The following is a 6000-nucleotide window of genomic DNA, read 5'->3' on the forward strand; positions in this document are numbered from 1 at the left end:
ACTAGAAAAGTTTTCTATTAAGATCCTATAATGACCGAAATGGGAAACCCTTTTCTATGGTTGGAGTCTGCAGAGTGTGCTGTGCCTGTTCCAGGCTACGCAGCCAAGAGTTCCCAGCATCTCCAAGGGTGTAGGATTATTTATGCTATCCTATCTTTCTTTATAGTGCTCACTCTAATGAACAGCAGTTTAAATGATACTTCACAGAGTTGGAGTACCTTTCTTACTGGGAACCTATTGGACCAGCACCTCCTAATGGACCAGCACTTCCTGGTTCAAAACAGTTCCCACGGCGTTTGCACTGCTTTCCCTCTGACACATGCCACACTAAACTGTTCTGGATTACATAGCTGAGTCACTGGCCACAGAGTTTAGTCCTGGGACAACTGTTTTTCTATGTTTCATCTATTAGCCTAAATGAAAGGCAGCTACCATATCCAACAATTTCAACAAGTTCATGACTATTTGATTGACTAACACCTGTCATGTATGAATAGGTCATATGTGAATCATAAAAGTCAAGATATGAAAGATGATTTGGTTCGTTCTATGGGTTAGTGCAGAATTTTAGACAATTATCAAGCCCGTCTATCCATCCCATGTTAAGAACCTCCTGTGACTTTCCTTAGAAATTATTTCCTTCTTGTCAGGACTTTTTTCTGCCATTTTGCATATATTTTAATAACTTCAGCCCATCCTTTTTAGCAGTATCTCATTTTTGCAAAAATTCTAGGTTATGAAAGATTGCATAAACCCCAAATTCTGCTACATGTTAAATAGGTACTGATTTGCTTTTTTCACACCAAATTACAAACTGAATATGCTATTCCTTTCTTGTCTTTCATCCCTTACACTGAAGAGCAACTCCAGTGCTGGTACTTTTGCATTTGCTTTCATAGTTTCTCAGCTACATTCATATTAAATATATACCAATTATCAGGTGTACTCTAAAAGCAGTACCAGCCAGTTTTAGAAATGGCATTCTCCATAGCTTGGCAACCAAAATAGTTCTGCTTCAAGAGAGATAACTGCTTGACATCAGAAGCCCAGCTTCTAGGTGAAATGACACGATCCCTTAGACAGTGGAGTCAATGGAGGGAACAATGAGGTAGCCTGCAGACTTGCTTATGAATGGATAATTACAAGTTACACATTCCCGCATGAACACATTACATCAGTTTAAAAGTATTTCCTATACAGGAAGTTATTAATAATTCCATGTAAATACAGTGCACAAGGTGTGAGTCTCATCAGTTTCAGTACTTTGCTACCATAGGCGTTGTCTGTGATACATTTAGCAAATGTCATAGATGCCCCGAGAGTTTTCAGAAGACACTTGATAAAGCTATATCTTGTAAAAAAACCCAAAGTGTGTTGCAGATAGACAAGCAGTAAAACTCCATAGAGTTTCATTAACTAACATTTTTATCAAAATTGAAATTGCGTACTACACGTAGAATAAACATGAGAGAATTTGGTGCATGGAGAAAGTAAGTGCTGTGCTCACTACCCCAATGCTCAAACTTCACAGAAGAATTCCAACACAACATAAGCAAAAAAACAAAGTAACTTGTGTAACTATACTGACACTGGTATTAACTGGAAATATGACAAACTGCAGCTGGCAGATCCCATTTAAAACAATACTTAGGATACAAGGAAGCTTGATGTATAACTAGATCAAAAGGATGGTTACATGTAATGAGGCATAACAACTATGTTTTGGGGAAGATAATACATGGGAAGTTAAAAACAAACAAACAAACAAACAGATCACGTTAAAACCAAAATTGCCTTAATATTCTTCTCAGCCTAAAATTCATTAATTTAAACCCTCCAAATTTAACAGATGAACCCCTTAATTTACTGGAATTAAGTAAATTCAGCAATTCTACTGGAATTGCTACTTGCCTTTAACAGGAAGGAACGAACACTGTGTATTGTTAAAGTATCCTTTTTGTGAATGAGACATCATTAGTAGTAGCACAGGGATTATTAAAGAACAAATGTGTTTCCTCTGAAAACTGGAAGATGGAGCACACTGTGCCAAGGACAAAAACCTCTTTGCAGATCACGGTGTGTACCAGAGCATGGTACCTACTTTGTGCAGCATGTCTGTTCCATGGAAATCCCCAAACGTTTGTTCATTGGGGTGGAGATTACAACACAAAGTTCACCCCCACCCTGCTGACACACTTTCCTTGGCATATACCACATGCTGGTGTCTCAGTGCCTCATGGAGTGATCTGAGGGAATGGCACTGCGGGGGCCCACAGCTCAGCAGGGCAGATAAGGCTGCACTTTGGCCAGGTGCAAGCGCCCACCCTGGAGCAACCAGCCTCAACATTGCATCCTAGCACAATTCTAAGACACCTCATCCAGTTGTCACAACTGGTGAGTTATTCTCAGCGCTATGGCTATTCTTACATGTGAGGTCTTCAAAAGAATTATGACCTGTGGCTTATATTTATGGAGCTGTTTAGAAACTCATATTTGAAAGAAAAAAAACTTAATTTGAATTATAAAGTACACTAACTCAGACAATGCAGGAAAGGAAGATTATGTATCTACATTTACGACTCAAATATTAAGCTGGTCTCCAGGACAGCTCCAAGATTCACTGATGTTTGATTTAAGAGCTAAACAGTTTAACTTGATCATAACTTCTATTATCTTTAAGATGCACATATAAAGAAATCACATTAAATATACTGAGAAACTGTTAGCTTAAACAGAGTAACGACTACAAAAATCCACTGATCCTCATCTAATCTAGACAGGTAGTTCTAATGCCCTCATGGTGACTACTGTGCATTTAAAGGAAACTGTTGTGGGAACAGAATCATAGAATCACCAGGTTGGAAAGGACCCACTGGATCATTGAGTCCAACCATTTCTAACACTCCCTTAAACCATGTCCCTAAGCACTTCATCCACCCGTTCCTTAAACACCTCCAGGGCAGGCGACTCGACCACCTCCCTGGGCAGCCTGTTCCAGTGCCCGATGACTCTTTCTGTGAAGAATTTTTTTCTGATATCCAGCCTGAACCTCCCCTGACGGAGCTTCAGGCCATCCCCCTTGTCCTGTCCTCTGTTACTTGGGAGAAGAGGCCAGCTGCCTCCTCTCCACAACCTCCTTTCAGGTAGCTGTAGAGAGTAATAAGATCTCCCCTCAGCCTCCCCTTCTCCAGGCTAAACAACCCCAGCTCTCGCAGCCGCTTCTCGTTAAGACTTGTTCTCCAGCCCCCTCACTAGCTTTGTTGCTCAGGTCCAGAGGAGGGCTACAAAGATGATCAGAGGGTTGGAGCACCTTCCCTACAAGGACAGGCTGAGAGAGTTGGCGTTGTTCAGTCTGGAGAAGAGCAGGTTCCGAGGAGACCTTATAGCGACCTTCCAGTACCTGAAGGGGCTACAAGAATGCTGGGGAGGGACTGTTCACAAAGGCTTGTAATGATTGGACTATGGCCAACTGCTATAAACTGGAGAGGGGCAGATTTAGACTAGACATAAGGAAGAATTCCTTCACGATGAGGGTGGTGAGACATTGGCACAGGTTGCCCAGGGAAGTTATGGCTGCCCATCCTTGGAGGTGTTCAAGGCCAGGTTGGATGGGGCAGCCTGATCTAGTGGGACATGTCTTGACCATGGCAAGGGGGTTGGAACTAGATGATCTTTAAGGTCCCTTCCAACCTGAACTATTCTATGATTCTAAGATTCTAAGTTTTAAGACCAAATTCTGGAACATCTGGTAATTTGTATCAAAATTTCAGCTATGATTTTTTTAGTCTCTATAAAATCCTTTTTTTTTCTCTGAAAACCAGCAGAGGGAGACAGGCTCTTTTTTAGTCCTAAAGAAAGCAAAGGACTGTAAATTTCTGTATTACTTCCCCAGAAATATACCTTCTAAAAATTCAGTATAATTTCCTAGATTAGTCTCACAATGCCTTTTCTTGGTAATTTTGAATTTTATTATTAATACTCACTTTTCGTGTTCTGAGTGTATATTCAAGCTTAAATGGCTATTGCTAATATTCGCAGATGTTTATTCCATAGTATGTTCCTATTAATATTTCACAGAGGATTTCTTTCAGTGAGAAAGGGTATATCAGTGTTAGTAATGAATGAAAGAGAAAATTAGGCCATGGTTATCTTTTTATTGTTTCACTGTTATGCAACAGCTTGTATGTGTTTTCAGCATGTGCAAGGTCTGCATATGGCTCTCAAAATCCAAAGAATAATTTCATCTGACTATATATGTGAGATACATATTTAAGGCTCAAACATAAGAAGAAAATTCTGTTCTGCAATTGAAAAATACCACTAATAGTTTCAACTGCAAGTAAAACCTCCTCTTAGGGTAATTTCTTAGGAGCCAGGTCCTGTTTCAGTAAGTGAGAATTTAAGCATCAGAAGCCAAAATACCATTATAGATCTTGGCACAGAAACTTAGGTATGTCACACACCATTTAGGCAACATTCTCTTCAAAATGGCATGACAAAGTATACATCTGAAATCCACAAAAGATTTTTTGTACTTACCCCAATTTAAATGAATAAATTATGTCCGGAAGAGCTACTGGATCAGGGAACTGAAAAAGAGAAGGAATTTAAAACATTTCACTACTTGTTTTACTGTAAATCTTTTGTGAGAATTTGTCACTTTATGTATTTTTTCATACAACTTTCTTTTATAATTTTATAGATGGTTTATATAATCAGAGAAGAACTTATAAGAAATGTTTTTTGGATAGGATGTGTTGTGCATAGATATACACAATTTCTGTCATTTGAAGGCCTTAAATAAAGTGAAGTTTCTGAATATTCCTAAAAGAGATTGGAAGTAGAAGAGTTAGAAAATGCATGCAGAAACTGTCTCTGTGCTGCAATATGCTCAGGAGGTACGCTGGGATAGTTGTTAGTCTATAGTATGCTTTGGTAAGGGCTACTAATGTAGGTATGATGCCAGAAAATCCTGAGGGAGAAACTGTGGGCAACAGGATGTGTACCTGGAAATAGCAATCATTCCTTGGGTAAAGGTAATTGAGGTAATTGGGAAGACTTCTGGTATTTAAAATCCCAGTCACAGCAAGTCATGCTTAATCAGATATCTGAATGCAGGGGATGATAAAACTTCATATTGACTACTCACTTGAACTATCCTGCATCAAAGAATTGAAATAAAAAAAATAAACTGTCACTACCACTAGGAATCCTAGATCAAGAGGCTTCTGCAGTGATCTTTTTAGCAAGCTGCTGAGAGAGAGGCTCCAAGGTCTTCTCCCAGCTGCCCAGATTCCTGCAGCTCCATGGAAGATCCAAGCCCTCTCTTTTTTGGTATGAGCTAATTGCATGGTGCTTCTTGTAGTGACTCTGTGTTTATCAGTAACACAACTTCCCAGTTCTTCTTTAAGCATTGCAAGTCAATGGAAATATTCTAGTGTTAAAAAAACCCCAAACCATTCCTTATGTCATGTATTTATTTGTAGTCACACAGCGTATACTGTTGAGAATATTTTATCTTATCAAGTACTTTCAGTGAGGCAGTTTTCATATCCCTGTCCAAGTCTAATTGTGTCACGGTGCTGGCCTTTAAGCCTTGTATTTTGGTATATGATTTTTTTATAGTTTTTATAGGGGAAGTTAAGTGCACAATGTGTTTCCCGGAGAATATTTGTAAAACTTGTTCTCAGGTTAAGGGTCAATGATACAAATTCAACAGATTTTATCTGATGGATGTTCTTGAAGCAGCAGAATTAATTGAAAATGCCTGAAATCCTTGCCAAGATGCTTAATTGTTAAATAAGCATCTTCTAGTTAGGAATGACAGTTACGTAAGAATAGAGATCTGGCACATTATTCAAAGGGATTTATTGCTTGCCTTTGCTGTTTGTATTCATGAATACAAAGACACCCATGCTTGAGGGACATTGGGTATTGTTTTAATGAAAATTATCTCCAAGTTTGGTGGAAAACTTTGCAGATAGGATTGCAGTAGTCAGC

Source organism: Cuculus canorus, chromosome 5 (assembly GCF_017976375.1).
Source record: "Cuculus canorus isolate bCucCan1 chromosome 5, bCucCan1.pri, whole genome shotgun sequence".
NCBI classification, from domain to species: domain Eukaryota; kingdom Metazoa; phylum Chordata; class Aves; order Cuculiformes; family Cuculidae; genus Cuculus; species Cuculus canorus.